The sequence below is a fragment of the Lycorma delicatula genome, chromosome 10 (genome assembly GCF_047948215.1).
Source record: "Lycorma delicatula isolate Av1 chromosome 10, ASM4794821v1, whole genome shotgun sequence".
NCBI lineage: Eukaryota > Metazoa > Arthropoda > Insecta > Hemiptera > Fulgoridae > Lycorma > Lycorma delicatula.
The window spans coordinates 994095-1020122 of record NC_134464.1 but is presented as its reverse complement, the minus strand read 5'-3'; the positions used below and the strand labels follow the sequence as shown (position 1 = coordinate 1020122).

Sequence of the window (26028 nt, the reverse complement as noted above, 5' to 3'; positions counted from 1 at the left end):
TTGAAGAAGACAAACTTACGCCTGAAATCGACGTATACACGGTATGAAAGATAGGAATACTAAAACGAAGTAAAGAAGGAGAATAGTTAAATATAACATTTACTTTGCAAATAAAAATTATTGAAAAATCAATTTCTCTTAAATAGAGTAATGAAGAAGATTACAATTAATTTCGACTTAATATTAAGGATAATCCTCATACTCAAATTAGCCGAAGCTAAAATAGAAGCTATTCACTGTTAACGAAAAAATTGATAATATCCAGTCAAGATAATTAAAAGAAAAGGAGCCGCTAATTACCTTTCAAGTGAAAGACTTTATTCTTATTTATATAGTTTAAAAAAAACAACAATACTTTCAACGTATAAATAAATAAATTTTGTAAATGTCCAGAGAAAAAATTCATAATAACTTCAATGTTGAGCTTTAAATTAAGCTATCCGAACAAAAAAAAAGTAAAACCTAAGAACGTTCAAGTACACCTATATAAAAAAAATCCTAACCACCTCAAAAACCCAATTAAGCCACCTGAAACAAAATACTCTACAAGTAATCCATATCTAAAATAACAAAATTTAAAAAAAAACCAGAAGAATAAAAACCCAAAAACCATATATAAATCAAACCAAAGTAAAAATATAAAGAACTCACTACATCCAAAAACAAACAAAAAATAAATAAATATAAAAAAATTAACCTAAAATCATCCTCAAATAATCAAAACATAAAAAACCAACAAATAAACAAAAAAAATATAAAAAAGAGAAATATTCAGATATAAACTATAAGAAAAATTAATATAAGGGAAAAAAAGAATTAGAAGAAAACAAATAATAAATTAAACGTAAATTATAAATAAAAGTAACCCGCCACCGCCCTAAAAAAAAACTAAATATTTAAAAAAAAATCTAAAATAAAATCCCTTGAATAAAACCCAGAAAAAAAGGAAATCCACATAAACAAACTAAATAAACAAAAAATGCTTAACTAAGCCTCCTATAAATCGGATATCTTGACTACCTAAAAAACAATGAATAAAAATAATACCGGAACACAAAAAAGTAACGATTTAAACACAGCGTGAATTAATAAATGAATAAAACAAAGAGATGAAGACCCAAGAGAAAGAATAAAAAATATAAATCCCAACCGTCTAAGAGTAGAAAAAGCAATAATCTTCCTCAAATCATTTTCTAAACGAGCGGCACAAGTATCGCAAAAATAAATAAAATAATTAAATCGAATAATTAAATAAACACCAGAAGTCACCAAAGTAAAAACAGGGGTAGGAGCTGCCGTCGCCGAAGGCAACCAAACACAAAAGGGGAACCGAGCGCTTTTAGTAAAAGAAGCAAATAAAACCAAATTAATAAAATCACCGTCAAAAAAATATAATGAAAAGAACCAAAATTAATAAATAAACCGATACACAAAATTAAAAATACATCGCCTGCACGATTTATTAATAAAGTAATAAGACCAGAACATAAAGAAACTCTATTTTGATAATAAATAACTAAACAATAAAAAATTAACCCGAGACCATCTCAGCCTAATAATAAACAAATAAAATCAGGTATTAAAATAAAAAAACCGTACTTAGAATAAATAAAACAACCAAATAATAAAACCGAACTAAATTTAGATCACCAAGACTATAAAATAAAACACAACTTCTAATTAAAAATACAAGACATAAAAAAACAAGAAATTCAATCAAAAAAAAACGAAATCATATTCAAACAAATAAATACCAAAGAAAAAAAAGATTGTAACAGAAAAACATAGCCTATTCTCAAAAAGATCTTTGACATCACAAATCAAAATTTTAAATTAAAATAAATAAATCAAATATTATATAAAAAAATAAAGAAACAATAAACATAAAATTCACGAACATAACAAGAACTAATTAAAATTAAATCACCGGAATAAAGACCGTGCTGAGTTAAAGAAAAAATTATTACTTTATAACAAGCAGGAAAAATAAAAATAAAAAATAAAATCTTCATCTTAAAATAGAAATAATTAAACTAATCTCAGAAAATAAATTCAATCTAGGAGGACAAGAAGACGCAAACCAAAAATCAAAAAAAAACTTAAGTAAAGGTAAATAATTAAGCAATCCCTTAACGAGAAAGAATCTTCGTCTTCCCGATCGATCGTAAATAACCCCGACATATGTAAATAACAAAAGCACGAGCGACCATAAAACACGATGAACCGATTAATCCCAAACCAGACTTATGTGACAAACAGACGAAGAATAAGCAACAAGAACCTTTAAATCTCTTTGAATTATACAAAATATTCTAACGACCAAATAAACAAATACTAACAAAAAAATAACCGTAATTAAATAAAAAAAAATAAATATAACCTAATCGACGAATCCAACCATACCCCCATACTTTACTGGGGGTAAAGCCCCCCATACTGGGGGTAACCATACCCTCCAACTTTAATATTACACCGGCTAAAATTATAGAACCTGAAGTAGGGGCCTCTACATGAGCCCGTTAATACCCCGACTAAACCTAAAGTCAAAACAAAGAATTCAAAATAGATAAAAATAATCTTAAAAGCTAACAATTTAAACCATCAAAATTAGAACTTAAAGCTACCCCTAACCTTAAATCAATTTAATATAAAAAAACAAGGGTTCAAAATATAAGAAAATAAACTTAAAAGCTAACAATTTAAAGCATCAAAACCAGACCGTAAAGCTACCCCTTATGCTAATTCAATACAACAAAAAAAATCAAGAATCCAAAATAGATGAAAATAAACCCGGAAGCTTAATAAAATATTCTCAATTTAAATCCAAAAGATTAACTCTTTTAATAATAAATTTGTTTTTAAGAAACCAAATATAAATATTTAAATAAGCGCATCTTATTAAACTGAAACTTAAAATTAAAGTTAAACCATGAGGGTTTTTTTTTGTATAAAAAAAAATTGGTAAGAATTGACTCAACGCTTGGAGTCAAACCAAAACCGTCATGTTAGTAGGTTGTTTGATCCAGCAAATTGATGTTTTTGTGCCTCGTAATAAATTTAAAACAGAAAAATTCAATTAAAAAAATTAACGGTAAATATTTTTTAAATGTTACGAAGAAAATTTAAACACGGTGAATAATTATTTATTTTTTTAAATTAATGAGTGTAAATTCGGGCTATTAACATTTTTAATTTAATAAATTATTTGAATACATACATAGAAAGAGAAAACATCTGCAGATTATTGTTTCAAAAATTGTAAAAAAAATTAAAAAAGTAATTACTCACCTTAATCAGTAATATCTCGACAAAAAGAAGAAAACTGGATGACGTTCACTCGAGTCAGTAACAAGTCTTACAAATTGAGTCTACGAACACACGTACTACACTATCCCGTACAGTTACACAGCACGACTGCGGGACACACATATTTCTCTGTCATCCCCCACTATGGCAACGAATGTCACGACATCTTTACCGGTACTTTTAAACAACAAAATTATTCCATCTAAAATTTTTTTCGCTTATACGTTGTCCATCCATCAAACGTCCTCTAATACCAAATAAGTTATTTTCAATCTTGCGGAACTTATAATTACATTAAATATTAACGAAAATAAATTTCCATTTTAACGATACACGAAAGAGTTATAACAAAATTTACGCTTATTTAATTAACCTATTACTACGTAACTAACTTATTACGTAATCATGCTCAACATACAATACATGTAAATGCAGACCCGCACGCGCGCGCACATAAAATCTTGTTATTAAGTATTATTATATTTGTTTAAATATCAAATCAGGGATTAAAAAGAAATAAAATTAATTTTTTTTTTTAGATGCAACATCTCCACGCTAGAGAAGCAGCTGTTTACCTGCTACAATAAAATCTACAACGTTTCAAAATTATTAATATTTTTTGGAGTGAAGTGTGCAATTTAGAAAACGGTTTTACACGAAAGATGTTTCTTTTATAATCGTTCACAAATTAACTTAAAAGAATGCAACGAAAATCACCCCTTATACTACCGTCTATAACTCTTCAAAATTAAAATCATTTTTACGGGTGGGGGTGAAATTTTGAAATTTTTTTTACAAGAGTTGTTTGTTTATTTATATTCACAAAATTATCGACAAAAACCTGCAACGAAAATCACCCCTTGTACTGCTTTCAATAACTCTTCAAAATTAAAAAAAAATCCGTTCTGGAGTTACGAGTATAAGGTGATTTATAGGCCGCACCGAAAACTATTTTTAGAGGTGGTGGTAATTTAGCAAAAACTTTTTTTACAAAATTGTTTATTGATATTCACAAAATTATAAAAAAAATATATATAACTTTAATTATGCAAAATCGGGAGACGATTTCGTTTTTCCCCCTGTATCCCCCATCCGCTGACCTTCTTGATTGAAAATTTAATAGCGCCGATGTCCATTCTATAATAATATTATAGTCAAGTTTGGTGAAAATCGGTCAAGTATTTCTGGAGATATAAGGCGATTTACACACCAACATGCATACATATATGCGCACATTTTATCGCAGAAATTTCGGTTTTGCGGAAGTTTCGATGCCATCTTTCGGTTTTCTGGTATCCTTAGGGGTCAGTTCGTCAAGACTCGGTGAGAACCGGATATGCCCGGTGTTGACCGATTATTATACTTTCGCTTCTATATAGCTATAGCTGCTATACAGACGGGAAAGAAAAAATTAATTAAAATCTAAAACTACATTTTTTGGTTGCTAAACAGTAACCGTAAAAAAATTAAATAAGTACTATGCAGTACTTATTTACCGACTTGACCCGGGTATTTTTTACCATCTACTGCCTGTCATAAGAGAACCGCTTGGCAGACTGTTCACGGGATGCCTAAGCTGCTTGAAAGGTGGCCTTAGTAAGGGTACTCCTGAAACCTGGAAAGTATCCTGGTGAGGTCGGCAGTTATCGACCCATCAGCCTCTTGCCGGTTCTCGGCGAGTTGCTTGAAAGGCCGGTTGTGGAACGGCTCGAGGAAAGCATCGATATAAGCTGTTTTCTAAATCAAGGCCGATACGGTTTCATTAAAGGGGTTGGCACCGAGGACTGCATCTTAAATGCTCTTGCCGAGGTGGAAAGCGCAGACTGCAAATATGTTTTGGCTATTTTTATTGATATAGAGGCGGCATTTCCTTCCTTGTGTTGGCGTTCTGTCCTTTATGCTTTGGCACGCCGCAATGTTCCCGAATCCCTGCAAGCCGTGGTAACAGACTATTTGTCTAACCGTACGGCTCTGTTTAAAGATGCGCACCTAGTTGTGGAAAAGTCCGTCACCAGGGGAAGCCATCAGGGCTCCGTTTTCGGTCCCTTGCTGTAGAACCTGGTATTCGACCGATTTTTGGGACTGACATTCCCGGAAGGAGTCACGGCCCAGGCTCTCGCCGATGACTGCCTCCTATTAGTTCGTGGTAATTCACGACCGCAGCTAGAAAACCGAGCGCAGGCGGCTTTGTCACTCGCAGAGGGCTGAATGTACATTCAAAATTTAAGGATTTCTGTGCCCGAGACGAAGTTTATGCTTACAAGGGTGCAGACAAATTATCATACAATCGTAACCCCCGTATAAGTATAAAGGCTTGTACTCAGTCGAGTTCCAGTCGATAAGTACCTACGTGTTTTGTTCGATGAGAAGTTGCTGTTTTAGCGATCACATTAGGCAAGTAGCAGCGGACGCCGTCTCTGTGATGCACAAGCTTAGGAGGATTGCTCGGAAGGATTACGGACTATCGGGCCGTCATTTGTACATAGCGTACCGATCTGTCTTCAAAGGTTTGACCTCTTACGCCGCGTCTGTTTGGGCTCGTAGGTGGAAAGAAGTCGAGCACTTATTCAAAATTTAAGGAGTGCCCAGCGCAGAGCCTTAATTGTACGCACTGGTGTTTTTAAAACAACATCCTACGAGGCTACCATTGCATCGGGAAAGGCTCTCCCAACCGAATTAGTGGTGAAAGTTCGGGCGGCCACGTGGAAATTGCGAAGAGGCAGTGGGGCTAAGGTATCTGAGATGCGGTTTCGAGCCGGGCCTGTACCTGAGCGGATCGATCTCAATACACCGGTTCTAAATTTCGATTAGTTGCCTGTCTCCCGCCTGCGGAGGAGGCTTTACAGCCTCACGATAGAAACAAGAATGGCACGCCACGACTAAAGGAAGGTCCTTGTATAGATTTATACAGGATCTGGGGGGATGGTTTGCCTCTCCTTCGTTTTTAAGGGCGACGGGAGCCCGTGTGCTTTCCAACAATGTAAATTTAAACCGATATTTGTTTCGGCTCCACCTGGCAGCTGATGAACTGTGCAACTGCGGGGAGGTCCGATCGAACGAACACATGATATTCGATCGCCCAGCTCTTGGGGAGGGTCAGAACTCAGGCCACCATGGAACTTAGAGGTCAAGGGGAAAATCGGCCACTCACAAGCGGCAAGTCAATGTGGCGAGAGCCGCATTGTCGGACCGTGTGGGAGTTCCTTGATGCGGTAGCTTTATTCAACCGACATCAGCAGTTTACCTAAGCGAAAAGACTCCTATCGCGCTGCTGTAGGAAGCTAACCGAGAGATACGGCTGGCTACCAGCCGGAATAAGGCTCCATGCGCTTTAATGGTGGACAGGTACTTGCTGACATTCAACGACCTAGGCGTGGCAGCGAATCGCTGCCTTTAACAAGATAAATCAATTACTGATAGTCATATACGTTTTAGTAGTTGACGGGGTGCGCCTACCCACTACAGTGATGTATGACAAGTGGGCGGTGGGAAACGCAAGCGAGTGGTGTATAGTACCACGCTTATTCCGCTCACGCTTTTAGGTTAGCTCTTCGAGCTAGTTATGACACCGGTCGCTAAACTGTTTCGCGGCTCAGTAGCAGTTTGCGGCACAGACAATCGGTCTTATGCTTTAGGGTGACCGAATGAGGAGGTGGCGGGAGAAATGCTAAGCAAACCGACAAGCCGATTCACAACGAACGAGTGTATACAACACTTGTGACACCGGGTTTATCGATGGTGGTCTGCGGATTTTTCACCTTTCTTTCTTTCTTTCTTCTCCTGTTTAGCCTCCGGTAACTACCGTTTAGATAATACTTCAGAGGATGATATGTATGAGTGTAAATGAAGTGTGTATTGTACAGTCTCAGTTCGACCACTCTGAGATGTGTGTTTAATTGAAAATCCAACCGCCAAAGAACCCCGGTATCCACGTTCTAGTATTCAAATCCGTGTAAAAATAACTGGCTTTACTAGGACTTGAACGCTGTAACTCTCGACTTCCAAAACAGCTGATTTGGGAAGACGCGTTAACCGCTAGACCGACCCGGTGGGTTGCACATTAACCGTGTTCAAAATATATATCCCGTTGTATGCTACCCACCGATCACAAATTATTATTCGATCTGGTACACTACACTCTGCAATAACCTATCTCCAGAACGATTATCTAGTGCGAAATGTAATATAACCCGGCTACACGGGACAGCCCTTCAAAACCCGTTGCTTCTGAAGGACTCTGCCGACGTTATTCTTCCTCCTTACGAATAGAGACTCGTCGATTTCTACTGTCAGACCCGGGCCACCGATTACACGAATTGATTTTTTCATTTTTCGGCGCACACTTCTTGTAATTTCTCCATTTGACAGCTGGGTTGTTATGAATACTTAATTCGTGTTCCCAGAATGCCTCGTAGAATTCAGTAGATCCACGAACAAATAGTAAATTTTATGAAAGCTTAGTTAGAGTCCTACAACCGTGTATCGGGCCGCATTTGTATATAGGTTCGGCACCGCCTGCTCTTACACTGCTACCGTTTCTGTCATTAGAAATATTTAACGCACGTCTTGCCGCCGATTACAAAGTTTACGTTACGGTAAAATACTAAAACGGTTGAAACATAGAAGCACGATTCATTTTATCTTTTGATAAAACAAATAATTCTAACGTTCTTCCAACTAGAACGTACTAAAATCAGACCCGGTACGGTGCGGTATGTGGAGGAATCCTAATACAAGTACGACTTAAACCGACTAAGCGGCTGACTTATTCGTGCAGACTGAAGAGAACGTCAGAAGTCAGCGATTTAGTTAGAAGAGCTTGAACGAAGCGAACAAAGCAAAAGGAACTATTCTGGTAAAACACTCGGGGCGATAAACTAACAACACAACTAGCGTAGTGTAATAGATTTATCTGGAATACAACAATTAAACTTTACGACTCTGAAAGCAAGTTACGTATTCTACATAAGAGGGTATATCCTACAGCTACAATTTAAAATCATTTCTGTGCGATAAACACACCACAGTTATTGTAAAATAAATAATAAAAGATTATTCTAAATAAATCTGCAATAAACTTAAAACTTTAATTATCCGGTAAAAAATTAATGAGCAGAGAGAATCAATATGAAAATTTAATGCAGCCTCCGCCAACAGACAAATCATTTTGTAATAATGATTTTTTTTTACATTGTATATCAACATTTTTTTAAGTAAAAAAGGTTTTGTTACAACTTAAATTATTTAATCGTAAACAAAAGTCTTCTTATTTCATATTCCGTAATATCTTCAAAAGAATAACAAATTTTGAAATCGGATATTATATACGACTTAATTATCATCGTCTTCCAGAATCAGGAAATCTCATTGAAGTACTTTACTTTGTCAGGTTTTTAAAATAAATAACACGAGGAAGAGATTCCGATCGATTAATTGTATTAAATTACTTTTTACATCCTCGCTTAGAGATATGCTTCAATAGTTTGTACCTGTAATTTAAAATACGATAATTTAAGAAAGTAATAAACAATTTTTTTAAGTTATTCTTTTTTTAACACACCTTTCCACGATTAACGTTTACACTACCGAATGCAAATCTTTTATAAAGTATGACACGGGATATCGCTACGTTGATGTATTTGCAAAATTTTCTAGCTCTCAAATTAAATAACAGTTATTAGAAAAGATTAATTTTGTTTTGCCTACCTTTAACCTTTATCTTCATCTTGTTCTCTAACATAGCAAACATCAGGGCAATTTATGAAGAAACTCTCCGTTCTCTTAACGTAACAATTTCATCTCCTGTAACGACGGTATCGAATAATTCAACACCTTTATTTTCGTAAAGGGGCAATAATCGACCCGTTGCGGCAAGACGTACTTCATTGCGTATGTCGGTTAATATCTTCGGCAGCAACCCGACACGCGACTTTTTATACGCCAATTTTTCAATCAAAACTTCAAAAATCAAAGCCGGTGAAACATCAAAGACAATTGTGACGCATTGAAGCGCCGGTTTTTTAATTATTTCGTCAACTTTTTCAATCATATCGTCCTTTATCACCGACGGCCGGCCATTACGTTCTATAACCTGATCGTTCGTCCTTCTCGAATTAAGCGGTACCGCACTATTAATCTAAGCGTCGCTCATAGTGTTCGGCCCGTATAAGTTACAAATTGCCTGTGACTTTCAGCCGCAGAATTCTTTTTTACCTATAAAAATCGGATTACTTTTCGTACTTCACACTCTGAGCGATCACAAACTGAGCGCCCGTTGAAAAATAACGAATATAAACAACTAACAATAAAACGCGTAAACTATTATCGCTAACGGCCGAATATAGATCGAAATAACCGAGATACGCAAGTCTCGTCCGTTTAAATCGTGCATATACAGATGGGAAATTCAAAACGGATCTTAATCTAAAAACACGCCTCGTAAATAAGCTATAACGTAAATGTTTTTACGGAAAGGCCGATCTCACAGATATGTTTATCGATCGGATATTAACTGTCAAACAAAACTCGGAATGCTAAGCGATAAACATTTTAAGTAATGAACGCCGTACTAGTACCGCTGATTTTGAAAATAAAAACGCGCTGCCATATGTAGGCCGGAACAACAAAAAAGATTTCACAGTAATTTAATCGATATAATTGCGGCAGATAAAAATACGTATAACAATTTCGGCGGAGAAAAGCTACCGTGAGGTTTAAAGTTTTTATCTTAAAAAATATTTAACGATTAAGAATTAAAAATTTACCGGCATAGATAAATTTAAATCGTGTAATTTACACGAATCGGATAACAAATCGTCTATAAATTTTTACCGTTACGGGAAGGTCTGTGAATACATAATTCTAATTCCAATTCAAACGTTAATCTTGATGCGTACCCCCAAAGCTGTACCTTTCGCGATGATGTATAGCATCGACTTACTAACATAAAGCCGAGAGGGCGAATGATTAATCGGACTGTAACGATCACAACGCCGAGGAAGATCTTCATAACTAACACCGAACCACCACTAAGTCGACCGAAGATTATCTAGCGCGTATGTGAACTACGTTCTATTTTAAATTACGTGAAATTAATTACACAGATACGGTTGATACATAGAACGGGAAGAATATATATTTTATATATAAGGAAAAACGATCGCTTTTTTCTTTATCGAGAAGGATAATGCAAATAAAATAATTACAAACAAAATAATTAAGAAACTGAAAGTTAAAAAATTGATAATTATAATTTATCGAGACGGGGATTTCCGTATCATTAACGCGACGCCGCCGTTCGATATTACAGCGTAACAAAGAAAATCGAAATGTTTAATAATACCGGTTGAAACGTATAGCTGACGAACCGATAACAGAATATAAGCAAAATAATGAAAATTGGAATCCCGTACTTTTAATTTATTTTTGCTCTGTTGCAGTTTCCACGAGCTTTCAACGAATATCGTATATTATGTAAAGAATACTTAAGAAAAATACTTAAAAAAAGAATACTTATGTAAAAATACTTAAAATGTAAAGAACGTAAAAGGACAAAATTGAAGAATATCTTAGAAACATTAAAATTCACTGAAACGGTACGTTTCACCGATCATAACTGAAATGATTTACACTAAAGTTTTGAGATTTGTGTATAAGAAAAAAAAAACTGGACGTAGGAGAGCGACGCGGTAAACTAGAGCAGGGATGTACTCTGCAGACACCTTTGAAAATTCTCAACTGCGATAACCCTACACAAACATCGAAGCAGACGCCGCATACAGTTGTTACGATTAAGACATTTTATTAAACATATTGAAGCACAAAAAAATCCGCGGTATTAAAATTTTATATATACTGGAAAAAACCGATATGCTGTGTTCTACGAGGAAATTATACTCGTATTTCTGTTACTCTTATAAAATATTTTCATATAACAATTTTATAATTAGGTGTGTAATACTAATTTATTATTTACATAGCTTTTTGTTTGCAGGATCTGAATAATACGATAAGGAAACCGATAGAAAAAAAATCTGATGCGGACACCACTACATAACTTCCTTGTACGACTATTGAAATACATTCAATTTTTTTTTTAAATGAAAAGTACATAACATTTTATTTCATTAATAACTTTTGATATTTTTTTTTATTATTATTATTGAATTATTATTTATCGTAAAACTTTTTTACAATCGGATAATAATTATTAATAAATCGATATATTTAAATTAAGAAAAAGTTACCAAAAAAAGAGATGGAGTCTGATTCGAACCGATGTGCCTTCCCGTGTAAGAGCCAAATTTTTCATTAATTAAAATTTTATTTGGCTCTAATACTGAAACCGATGAAAATAAGTAGTACTTATGATATCGTTGAAGAGCTCTCGACGAGGGCTTGTTACTGCAGTTAAATCCAATTATTTGGATTTTGGGCTTTTTAAGACACTTTTGGTTCATTCGATTGCGATGAAAAAGGGGAGGTGCACAACTAGATGTTACAATAGTCCCGCATTCAAAATTTCAGCATCCTACGGCTAATCGTTTTTGAGTTATGCGAGGAATATACGTACGTACAGACGTCACGCCGAAACTAGTCAAAATGGATTCAGGGATGATCAAAACGGATATTTCCGTTGAAATCTGAAAACCGAAATTTTTCGCGATCATAATGCTTCCATTACTTCGTATAATGAAGTAACAATGTATTTACCGGGATAGAACGCATCGTTAGGTTGCCGGGACGAAATCGACGAACATATGTTTTCACAAAGCACGCGGTGAGTAATAAGAAAAGCGGAAGAAAAAGGAAACAGAGAAGAAAATTAAAAAAAGAGGGAAACATTACTGCCATATTAAACTCGATTTTACGATCTAACGATAAATCGTAGCGAGACTAAAACAAGAACTGGGAATTCTATCCGAGAAAGGCGTGTACCTGCATAAGATGATGAGACATAGCTTTTAGCTACCCGGATAGATTTTTTTGAGACGTTCGTGTCTTCAGAACGATTCGTGTAAGAAACTAAGAGATTACAAGACACGAAGGAATATAATGAAGGAAATAAAGGAAGAAGGTTAAAGGTAAATCGACGGCCCCTTAATGTCTCTTTGAGTGGACCAAACAAGCGGTAGTCAGAAGGGGCAAGATCAGGATTATACGGAGGACGAGCCGGTACTTCAAAGTTGAGTTTTCGGAGCGTTTCAGCAGTGCGGGCAGCAGTATGTGGACGGGCATTGTCGTGCAACAACACAACACTTTTCGACAGCAGTCCTCGGCGTTTGTTTCGAATCGCAGGATTCCAGCTTGACAGTAAGCGTCTCACTGTAACGCGCACTGTTTATTGTCGTGTCCCTATCCTCATAATGTTCCAGTACCGGGCCCTGTGAGTCCCAAAAAACCGTAAGCATCAGTTTTCCTGCGGACGGTCGGGTCTTGAACGTTTTTTTGAAGGGCGAATTTGGATGTTTCCATTCCATACTCTGCCGTTTACTCTCCGGTTTGTAACGATGGATCCGTGTTTCGTCACCGGTGATGATTCTGTCTAAGAAGATGTCCCGTTCGTTACCGTAGCGATCCAATATTTTTGCCAGATGTCCAAGCGAGTTTGTTTATGCGACCGTGCGAGTTGTTTTGGGACCCGTCTTACACAGACTTTATGAAACCAAAGTCTGTTGTGGATGATATCGTAGACAAAACCGTGACTAATTTGCAGACGATATGCCGCTTAATCGACAGCTACTCGTGTGTTTAAGAAAACTATGTCGCGTGCACGCTCAGTGTTTTCCTCATTTGTGACGGTAAACGGTCGCCCGACTCCTTCGTCGTGCAGAACACTTGTGCGACAATTTTTCAATCCGTTCGTAGACGCTCCGTTGCGGCAGCACACTGTTCCCGTGCTGTACCGAAAGACTTCGACGAATTTCGGCTCCTGATACACTTTCCGACCGCAAAAAATGGATCGCTGAACGTTGCTCTTCTTCGGTGCAAACAGAAAACGGAGCGGCCATCGATAACGGCAGGGCCGCGAAAATGAAACTAACCTAGCAGCATCAAACCTGCACAGACATAACAATTAAACCACGCGTGCGTCATCTACGCAACACGACAGTACTAATAACGTAAACAAAAATATAACTAAATTGCGGATAATAATCGACTTACCCTCCTATTTATCGCTTTATTTAAATATAATACTTTATCGTTTATTTAATTCAACGATTAAAACTAAGGCGCCTCCGCATTTCCGTATTTAATTCGCGCAGGTGTGGCGGTACTAGCGGCGACAGGCGCCACTAACCAGACTAATGAAATTTCACAACTTACATAAAACAAATTTCGTTTGTACGGTCGGCAGTCTGGTGCAGTCGCAAGGCTTAACGCACAAGATATCGAGTCAACCAGACGATCGAGTTCGAGACCCGGCCACACCGAATTACGTTTTTACACCTTAAATATTATTCATTTATTTAATTCTACCGTTTACGTGTAACGTCACAACATAGCAGACGACTGTAACAGCATTTTTTTGGGCGGATTGCAATTTTGCAAATATTGTTATTTTTGGTCGTTAACAAATGCATCTAAGAAAAAATATGACCTTAATTAGGCGAAATCTCGAGATACTGAGAGCGGCCGTGGTCTACAGAGCCTCATCCCCTTGACCGTTAAATTGAAAATTTAATGGCATCAATGCCCCGTATATAAAATTTGGTAAAAAATCGGTCGATATAAGGTGATAGCCGGTTGATATAAGATGATTTAGAAACTACACCGAACGCACCTACATTAACAGCGGGAAAAGTTCAATCCGGTTTTTTGGTTTCCTTAGGTGTGAAAACGTCAAGATCCAGTGAAAACCGCATATGCCCAAATAGGACCGATTATAATACTTACCCTTCCAGAGCTGTAGCTCTATCTAGACGGGAAAGCAAAAAGTAGTGATGGTATTGCGGATGTAACGGGGAAAAAGAGGTTTATGAGAGAATATAGCAGAGATAAAACGGCCTTCGGGATGTAAGAAACGGCACAAGTAAGCTGTAAACAACTCGCAAATAAAAAAAATACTACATTATTTATTCAATAGTAATAACTGCTAACTGCTGAAAACGCAGTATTCTTTTTCACAAACAAAAAAAAAAACAATAAGAAAAACCGGTTCAACATTCAAACTTCTTTCCCAGATTCGGTATCAGAACGTCGACAATTCGATTAGGACGGTAACGATTTCCGTTGTAGCACGGGAAATTTGAAACCGCAATTGAACAATGACGTCAATTTGTTCATAATACAGAAAGCCCGCTTGAAATTTTACTAAATAAACATAATTTGGCTGAACTATAACAGTTTCCGAAATGTTATCGATTTAATAATTAAAATGAATACAATTTTGAAAACGTAAAACGTAGATTTTTTTCGTTCACATGGTAGTAAAGTTATTTATTTAAATTATACTTTTATACGGTTTTGGTTTTATTTTTTGAATACCAGTAATAGAATTACTGAAATATATTAATAAATTTCATTATTAAATAATAACGTTTAAAAACCAACCTGTTAAAAATATTGCAACCAATTAACAGAAAACCGATTCGAAAATAGAATAAGGCCAGCCCTCGATTTTTAACCTGTTTTGAAAGGGTTACAGCTTCGAATAAAAACGTAGCTGTATGTTTACAATGCGACAGCTAAATACTCGACGATAAAAATTTAACGAGACTTATAGGACGAAGGTTATTTTTTTTTCAAGGTCCGACCGGTCGCGAAATAAAAACCTGCGCAAAAATCGGATGAACCTTTGCGCACACGTGTTGTGCAGCGTCTCTACTGTGGCCGTCAATTACGCCGCGTCACTTCGTTTAGTTCTGAACGCGCGGCTAGCACGTAAACATGTCTACAACAATAGCATCTCCCTCCAAGTGTGAAGAGCGTGCGGTAATTCGATTTCTTCAGGCTGAGGGGTGTAATGCGGCCGAAATTCATCGACGAATAAGTAATGTGTACGGTGAAACTTCAACGAGTGACAGCAAAGTGCGACAACGGTGCAGGAACCTTAAAGCAGGACGTACAGATGTTCATGATGCAGGCGGTCAGGGAAGGAAGCGAGTGTCGACCGATGATCTCGTTGAGCGAGTGGATGAGGCGATTCGAGAAAATCGTCGGTTCATAATTTCTGTATTTAGTGTTTCGTTTCTGAAATTTCAAGGTCTCTCTACACCGTTGTGAGTGAGAGACTTCAGTACCGCAAACTGTGTGCGAGATGGGTTCCCAAGATGCTGTCCGACCGTCACAAAACAATGAGAAGATTCTAATCTTCTCCAGCCCTACCGCAATGAAGGAGAAGATTTTTTGAACAAAACTGTCACAGGGGACGAGACACGGGTCCATTTCGAAACTGAAGAACAATCAAAACAGCGGATGCGTTCTCATTCTCCCAGTACGAGTGAACCAAAGAAGTTCAAGCGAACAGAAAGTGTATGGCTACTGTGTTCTGGGACCGGAATGGAGTTCTCTTGGTGGAATTAATGGAACGCGGCACGACCATCACTGCAGCCTCATACTGCGTGACCCTTCAACGTCTACAAAGGGCGATTCAGAATAAGCGGAGAGGAATGTTGTCATCAGGCATTGTCTTATTCCATGACAATGCTCGGCCGCACACTGCAGCTGTAATAAAGAAGCTCCTGCAGCGTTTTCGTCGGGAAGTGTTTTATCACCCACCGTACAGCCCGGACTTGGCTTCATCCGATTTTCACCTCTTTATTCACATGAAATACTGGCTAGGAGGACAACATTTTGACACAGACATCGAGCTGCAGACCGGCGTAGAAACACGGCTGAAAACACAGGCGACTCCGTTTTCTATGACGAGGGTATCGGAAAGTTGGTACCGCGCTACGACAGATGTCTTAAATCGGAGTGGCGACTATGTAGAGAAATAGCGTAACTATGTAAGTACTTGTTACAAATAAAATTTTTTTTATTTTCACTGTGGTTTTAATTTCGTGACCGATCGGACCTTGAAAAAAAATAACAAAAGTTCTGGGACCGGAATGGAGTTCTCTTGGTGGAAAACGGTATATAAAAAATCTGGTATATAATAAAAAAAAAATCTGGTATAAAAATCCTGGTATATAAAAATCTATTAATACAGAGGTCATAGTATTCTTATGAGTTAACGATCTACTACGAATAATAATTTTATATCTAAGTGATAAAAGCAGCCGATAAAATGGTAGATAAGAATCTTTTTATGATTTTCGTTAATCTGTTTGACTGGGCGGGGAGAAAATAACGGTCAAGATCCTACGAGGTAAATCTACACATTAAATTAGAAAAACAAATTTATAGCGTCAGAAACTATTTCAAGCACAGAGTAGGAATAAACAAGATTTTTTTGTGACAATTGTAAAATTCGAAGTGAATTTAATAATAATTTCATAAAATAAAACAACGGAACACGGAGATTCCGAAGTAGATAGAACGATTACGAAAGCAAAAACTCAGAATAAAAGATGACAATAAATAACAACAATAGCGTACATGAACGGAAAAGAAAACTTTTAACGAATGACATGTTCAGTAGTCACAAGAGAACTCTTTTACTTTTTTAACAGACTCCGAAAGTTTATTGTATAAGAAGAAAAACAAGTACTACAGTAAAACAACAAAGGTAAACGAGACGATAAAACTTTTTAAAAAACGAAAACTTATAAGAAATAAAACTGAATTATCATATAGGACAATACATTTACAAAAATTTAATTCGATTTACGTTATTTTGCATCGATGTCGTATATCGTACGATAATTATATATAACAAGTGAGGTAGCAACAAACAATATACACTAATTAAATTCAAATGGAATTAATGTCATCCTTTGATATTATATTAAGTTTATCGACTTCTGTAGTCATACCGCGATAACAAATAAGGGTAACATTCCACAGCTAACGAGAATGTACAAAATTAGCTTACATTCTCTCAAATAAATTTAATATTACACGAACAAAAGTAAATAAATCGCAATATATAATAAAACAATCGATTAATTTCCTGAATAATATTAATTAAATTTTACGGTGCGATTGAAAAATATAAATTTCAATGGAAACAATAAATTTTGAGTTCTTAACATTTCTGAAATATAAAATGTATTTCGTCATTAACGACTAAATTAAGAAACTTAAAATGTCCTTAATAATTTAATTTTCTGTCAATCAAAATTTAAAAGCGTCACTTAATAACGTTTCATTTAACATTTCTTCATAATGAATTCGGAAAATCTTTTAACTGTTATATAGAAATTACGAGAAAATAAATTTAATATATATTCAATTTGACTTGTGAACAATTACCCTAAAAAATCAAGGGCACGGGCACCGATTTGTTAATCCAATCTTATTTTTCTTATACGAATCGCAGTATGGTCATCGTATTAGAAAAATTAAGAGAAATCCAGGCGGCAGATTCATTCTCCCCACAAATTCTCGGGAAATTGGATTATATTTACTAAGGATAATATCAGCACCGTTTATAACTTAAGCAGCTTTAAAATATTTTCCGAGCAATAAAACTGTTATTTTTCCAGTTACTAAAGAACCATCTGAAAAATCGCGCAGGCTTCCGTACGATAAAACTCTGATGTGGACACCACATGACTTCCTTGTACGCCTATTAAATTACATATACACATTTTTTTTCAAATGAAAAGTATATAAAAATATTATTTCATTAATAACTTCTGAAATTTTTTTAAATTGTTGAATTCTTATTTATCGTAAAACTTTTTTACAATCGAGGTTAATAATTATTAATAAATCAATATATTTAAAAAAAAAAAGAAGGAGATCAAGTCTGATTCGAACCTATGTGCCTTCCCCTTGCAAGCCCCAAATACTTCATTAATTAAATTTTATGTGTCTCTAATACTGAAACCGATGAAAATAAGTACTACTTATGATATATCGTTGAAAAGCTCTCGATGAGAGGCTTACTACTGCATTTAAAAAAAGTTGAAAATCCAAATTTTGTACTTTTTTGGACACTTTTGGTCCAGTCGATTTCAATAAAACGGGAAGTGCACAACTAGATGTTACAATAGACTAAATCCAAAATTTCAACATTCTACGGTTAATCGTTTTTGAGTTATGCGAGATACGTATGTACGTACAGACGTCACGCCGAAACTAGTCAAAATGGATTCAGGAATGGTGAAAATGATATTTCCGTTGAAATCTGAAAACCGAAATTTTTCGAGATCACAATACTTCCTTTACTTCGTACAAGGAAGTAGTAAATACACCTTTTCTCAATCACAAAATAAACGGTCGAACTGAGACTGTAGAAGACTACACTTCATTTACACTCGTACATATCATCCTCTGAAGTATTACCCGAACGGTAATTACTGAAGGCTAAACAGGAAAAGAACCACAAAATAAATGAAAAGCGGATGCATTCGATTGAACTGTTAAACCGTCTGCCAGATCTTTACTGCAAGATTCTATTTGAGTATTTTTTGGATCGACTTTATGAACTTCTTGAAAGAAAGACAAAAATCACTAATTATTTGAAAAGTTATGAAAGATAATAAACAGTAAGTGTGTTTTGAAGATACAGTATATTACAATTCTGTTAATCCTTCCGATTTCATTATCTGCATTTTTTTTTTTTTTTTTTTTTTTGTCTTCAGTCATTTGACTGGTTTGATGCAGCTCTCCAAGATTCCCTGTCTAGTGCTAGTCGTTTCATTTCAGTATACCCTCTACATCCTACATCCCTAACAATTTGTTTTACATATTCCAAACGTGGCCTGCCTACACAATTTTTCCCTTCTACCTGTCCTTCCAAAATTAAAGCGACTATTCCAGGATGCCTTAGTATGTGGCCTATAAGTCTGTCTCTTCTTTTAACTATATTTTTCCAAATGCTTCTTTCTTCATCTATTTGCCGCAATACCTCCTCATTTGTCACTTTATCCACCCATCTGATTTTTAACATTCTCCTATAGCACCACATTTCAAAAGCTTCTAACCTTTTCTTCTCAGATACTCCGATCGTCCAAGTTTCACTTCCATATAAAGCGACACTCCAAACATACACTTTCAAAAATCTTTTCCTGACATTTAAATTAATTTTTGATGTAAACAACTTATATTTCTTACTGAAGGCTCGTTTAGCTTGTGCTATTCGGCATTTTATATCGCTCCTGCTTCGTCCATCTTTAGTAATTCTACTTCCCAAATAACAAAATTCTTCTACCTCCATAATCTTTTCTCCTCCTATTTTCACATTCAGCGGTCCATCTTTGTTATTTCTACTACATTTCATTACTTTTGTTTTGTTCTTGTTTATTTTCACGCGATAGTTCTTGCGTAGGACTTCATCTATGCCGTTCATTGTTTCTTCTAAATCCTTTTTACTCTCGGCTAGAATTACTATATCATCAGCAAATCGTAGCATCTTTATCTTTTCACCTTGTACTGTTACTCCGAACCTAAATTGTTCTTTAACATCATTAACTGCTAGTTCCATGTAAAGATTAAAAAGTAACGGAGATAGGGAACATTCTTGTCGGACTCCCTTTCTTATTACGGCTTCTTTCTTATGTTCTTCGATTGTTACTGTTGCTGTTTGGTTCCTGTACATGTTAGCAATTGTTCTTCTATCTCTGTATTTGAACCCTAATTTTTTTTAAATGCTGAACATTTTATTCCAGTCTACGTTATCGAATGCCTTTTCTAGGTCTATAAACGCCAAGTATGTTGGTTTGTTTTTCTTTATCTGCATTAACGATATAAAACCCTGAAATCAAAATTTGAAACTTTTTAATCTCATTTTATAGTATTTCGGATCGTATAATTTTTTTTATTTTTCTGAATTCCCGATGTGAAACCTTTTTGTCTTTCTCGTTGCGATAACCTGAAGGATTAAAACTAAAAATTTTAATTATCTTGTATATTGAGAAATATCTATGTTTTTAGCACGGATAGAAAGCAAAGAAATAGCTTTTGCACATCACCTAATTACACTTCATTCTCATATTTAAAAAGATAAATAACAAAACAAAAACACTAATATAATATTGTAAGCTTATATTCTTAACAGCGAAGTATAAATGTATCGAAACAATAATATACGACATTATGTATCCAAAGCGCTCAGCCAAGAAACGTTTCTTATTATCTTTACGAAAAATGGATTCACTAATAACGCCACAGTGCAATCGAATGTTTACGGCTAAGAAAATAATAATAATAATAATAATAAATAGATATATTAAGTAAAATTACTAGAGATGTTCTCGATTTTTTCTCATCCTTTAATGACAACAAGCGGACCCGTGCGAAAATTTCGCAACCCGTGAAAACACAGCTGTACAATTATTGAAATATACATACGGCCTGCGAAGGTGTCGATAGGACGCATCAATGAGCCAGTGAAAAGAATTTAAATAACCTTTTTGCACTTTCAACACTTTTTTTATAGTCTTAAATCTGTTTGATGCAAACCCGGGGGCAATTCCCTTCCCAGAAAAATGACATTTATGGATGTTGATAGCGTCTTATAAACGGCGCACAATCGTCGTCTTTTTTTAGCGTATTATATATAGATACTCAGTAGTTACAGAACATTAAACATTACAATTCTAATTCGTAAATAAAACATTAACGGTCCTTACTATTAGTTCTTCCTTCATTCCAACAAAATACGAAAAAAAAAATCGCATGTATTTTTTTTCTTTTGTAAAGAGGGGATCGAGAAGTCAACGTACCCCTAAAGTTAACGAAAAATAAGAGTTAGAATATGTGTTTAGGACATACGGTATTTTCGTTGGGGTCGTTTGTTAACAGATTTTTACAAACTTATACACTCTGAGTACTTTACTCGCCATTTTAGCACAACTCTAAAGAGAGTGGTGCTAAAATGGCTGACACAAGTAGTTACAGCGTCGAGGAGCGGTTAGTGTCAAGTGTTTGGGTTCATGAACGGCAACATACGAATCAAATAATGAAGCTAATCGGTGATATGTTTCGGCAACGCTTTAATAAGCCGCCACAACGAAAAGCATCAATGTTGGCTCGGGAGAAACGCGCGTTTGAATAAGACAGTATTAAAGACAGGCCGCAGAGTGGACGAAATTTATCGCGATTACAAATATGCGCTGTGCGCTGTTGTTGCGGTTTCCATTGAACAATACCCGATGAAATCGACCGGTAAACGGTCAGCTGAACTTGGTATACTGCAGACGACAACGCAAGATCGGATGAAAAAGGACTTGAAAGCGAAGCCATTTCGTCCGACGGTCAAACCGAAAGTTTATGAACTGCAGATGCAGACATGAAACGTCACGCTGCATGCTGCCGGGCTTTATTAGAAAAATTTTCCGTTGCAGCGCACCGTAGAAAGGTGCTTTTACCGACGAATTTTCAATCTATCGCGTTCGCGTGCCAGAAATGTGTTATTTTGAGCGAAAGAAAATCCTTATTACGCGACAAAATCGGAAAGAAATCTACGCACGTCATGATATGTACTGGACGACTGGTCGGTGAATTCACACACTTATTTAGAGATTTTTGGGGCACGGTTAATACCACAGCACCAAGAGAAGTATCTCATGAAACGCGTATAGTTGCAGCAGGATGGAGCAACTGCACGTTTTACTACATCAGTCTGCGCGTTTCTGAATGAAAAATTCCCGGGGCATTGGATCGGCCACAACAGTACTCTTCAGCGTTACCAGCTCCGTTATCATGGCCACCGTGAAGCGCTGATCTCACCTCACCAGACAATTCATTACGGGGAATAATCAACGCACACGTATCTGCACGTCGCTACACCACAAATGAAGAATCGCGTGACGCTGTGAAGGACGCCTTCCGTAACGTAACACCAGAAATGCTCCGTCGCGCATATCACACAGGACGTGGCGACGTATAGAATTGTGCGTGCAACAATTCACACAGATTCACTGGAATATTAGAATTAATACTACGTATCGACTGTCTAAATAAAAGAATTAATTCGCATTTTTTCATTTTATTACAAATTTTTAGTTCTAACTTTAGGGGCTACGGTGACTTCCCGGCTAGTATGTATATATATTAAAAAAAATTCTCCAGTAAACATATTTTATTATATAGTTCCTAACAAAATATAACAATGTTAATTTTTATATATATATATATATATATATATAGATAGATAGATATACCCAAGAGTATATATTAGATAAAATGCAAGTAACAATTTCCAAAATTATCAATCCGTACAGTATATTTTATCGCACAACATGCATCGACCTAGTTTACCAAAATAATTCAACAGTTCTCATCAAATATTCCCTATATAACCTTTCAAGAGTATCTAAAGCTCAAAAAGATACACCGCAGACGTAAACTTAATTATGCAACGCATAATTAATCGCTATTCCACAACCCCGATAAACACTTCTTAACCTCAGCGCCTAAAGAGATGTAGGGAGTGTCATGTGTACATGTCAGAGAGCATTAATTAACTGAACCGACTCAAAGGCAATACAGCATTCAAAAGGCATAAAATTCAAATTCATCCTGATATATTTACATATTCAGATAAATACGAATTCCGACTAAGAAATCGGTCGACAAATAATAAGAACTAGAAAATATATTTCGACGATTAAAATTCACCGTTTCACAATTAAAAATAAAGTCGACATCGGATCAGTTAAATCGACACTGATACCTGACCGTTAGGATTTGGATTAGCAATCGCGATGTGTCTCCCTTGTTGTAGTGCATTAGCCGATAATGCAGTAGAGTGGGGGGTGGAGTCACCCTCTTTGATGGATACGATATAGCCGCATAGCTTAAACTCGGTCGACCTTCATCGATCATTTTACATTAATCGAGTACGTCATACGGCAATGTGTTGTAGATTAAAATCAGCATTTAAAATTTCTTTAACTTACATATGAACTGTACTTTTGATCATTTTACGCACGAGGTATGACAAATTAATTACCTGAACGGTTCCGCAGCGAACCGTTCGGTTAGAATCAGGGCGTTTAACCTCAAGCTTATAAAACGATTTTTTTAGCCTGCAATTTCAATAAAATTAAGGCCTACCATAACTTTCAGCGTAATACTTAACGATATAATTTAGAACACCTAGTTAACATCAGTTATCTGTAAAAATTGCTGGTGAAAAAAGCATATGGTGACGGCCTCTAAAAAATATTTTTTTTTTTGAACGGTATAAACGATTCAAAGATGAGGGAAAGATGTTAAACGAAGATCCAAACGCGAAAAAGCTAGAGATCTGGTACCGTCTGATCGGCGATTAATGGATATATTAACGAGGATGAAACGATTACAAGATTCTCGTCGAAGAAAAAGTTCTGAATATCGACCGGACAATGCGGTTCATCAGTTATGAAAATATGTCGAGCCACGAAGCATTCATCGGAAGAGTGTTTCTGGAAAAATATCGATTACCCGCTGTTTCCAGAAACGGGAAAAACGTCGATATCGGTCTATAGATACAAAACTGTAGTACTTCGAGAGTATTAGCAACCGATGTGAAGTTCATAATTTTTTTTTTACCGGTGCATACCTGTAATTAAATTTTCACATGATGTATGCGATATGAGTGTGTGGGAAAGAAGTGCAAACGCACGCGCACACACATGGAATATAATTAATTGAATGTTTTTTCTTGTTTTACTTTTTCTGCTTACGGGTGCCCGTCTCTACTTCCTATTTTAAAAATAAAAATTTCAACGCGTTAAAGTTTTAACGCGTCCACAATTTATCTCCGATTTGAAAAATAAAATCATACGGTCTGACCATCGGTAGAACGGTAGAATCGAACCGGTTGAAATACCGGTAAACTATAATCGGCTAATTTTTATAAAAGAGTAAATTCATCTATCGGCATTACAAAAGAAAACGAAAGCGTTTACGTTTTGCTAAGAGAATATCGTTATTTCGATACGTTATCAAGATAAATATTATAAGTTTAGAAAAGAGTAATTTTAGAAACGAAAAGATGAAAACTTTGCTGAAGCGTGAAAAACTACTACGTCGACACAACCGCAAACACAGCCGCGTACTGTAGAAGAGGAAAAACAAACAAGCAAACAAAAAGCGTTCAGGGCGTTGAAAAATCACAAAAGGATCCTCTTCAATCTGGAAAAACACGACATAGCCTATATAGCAACACCCCGTCCGTTTTGTTTTCTCTATACAGGGTTGTAGGTATCATCTGTGTATGCATGTATGCATGTACGTGAAAGTAGGAAGCACAAAGATATTTTTTTTAACAGTAAAAACTGTTTTTTCACCTAATTAAAACAACTCGGTCCAATTTTTTAAACTTCATTTTTTACAAAAATAAATTAATTAAAAAGTTCAGCGCTTAATATTACAGAAGAAAATAAACAGTTAATGAAAAAAGAAGAGAATTCAATATTCTCTATCGTTCAAATGCTCGGCGGAAGTAAACACAGAATAATTGGAATTCACTAACTCATAACGAGGAATCATCATTTTAAAACTCTTACCGCAATTTACAGATAAATCATTTAAAAAATATTAAAGTTAACAAAATATAAAAGAGAAAACGACCTACAAAAGAAGAAATATAAACTAGATGAACAGGGACACTATTTAACGATCGTAAGTAAGAGGAGAAAAAATAAAAGAATCTAAGAAATATCGACGAAATAAATAAAAATAAAACTCTTTTACAGGAGATCTGGAAAACAAACAAACTTCCAGACGATTGGACTACGGCGTTAATATATCCATTACATAAGAAAGGCGCCAAAACAAACACAAACAACTACAGAGGAATATCCTTAGTACCCGACTTATAAAATCCTTTTCAAAGCGCTCTTAAATAGGGTTGAGGCAAGACTTGACCCGCAACCGGATGAATATCAGGGAGGGTTTAGGAAGGGCAGGTGATGCGTAGAACAAATACTAAACCTTAGAAGCCTGATGGATATTAAAAGAATCTGAAATTTAAAGTACGTCATAACTTTCATCGACTTTAAAAAGGCCTATGATTCCATAGACAGAGACACATTAAACAACATTTTAAGAGAACTGGGACCGGACGGTAAAACTACAGAGTCGATCAAAGTCACATTAACAAACACCGCCTCCAAAGTTAAATTCACGGGAGAACACTCCGTGCCGTTTAAAAATAAAACAGGAGTAAGACAAGGAGATGGCTTATCACCGTTATTGTTCGATCGCGTTTTAGAGAAGATAGTTAGAGAATGGAGAAAGGCGATTAACACCAAAGGCCTACATCTCGGAACGAAAAACAAGAGAGTTGTTATAGACCGCTTAGCTTTTGCCGATTATATGGCGTTAATCACCGATACGATAGAATATGCGCAAGAACAAATATCAGAACTCCAAAGACAAGCGGCTAAGGCTTGCTTACAGATCTCCTTTGAGAAAACACAATACATTACAAACATCAAGAACGCGCCGCAACATCTTAAAATAAACAGAAATAAAATAGCCAAAGCTGACAGTTTTAAATACCTAGGAGAATGGATAACGCAAAACAATATTGAAAAAATAGCTCTAGAAAACAGATTACTCAAAATAGAAAAAGCATACGATATCGCGAAAAATACCTACGACAAGAAATCCCTTTCCTGGAACACCAAACTAAGACGCTACCAAACGGTACTTAGACCGGAAATACTATATGCGGCA

At 35.8% G+C, this 26028-nt stretch overlaps 1 long non-coding RNA gene across 1 annotated transcript in view; it reads right to left on the bottom strand.

The window, feature by feature from the left end:
• LOC142331551 (uncharacterized) overlaps positions 1–3566 on the bottom strand; it is a 38992-nt gene extending 35426 nt beyond the window's left edge. Inside the window, exon 1 of the long non-coding RNA XR_012758039.1 lies at positions 3289–3566. This is a non-coding gene — a long non-coding RNA (uncharacterized LOC142331551). The remainder of the gene's footprint in view (positions 1–3288) is intronic.
• Positions 3567–26028: the final 22462 nt, after the last annotated feature.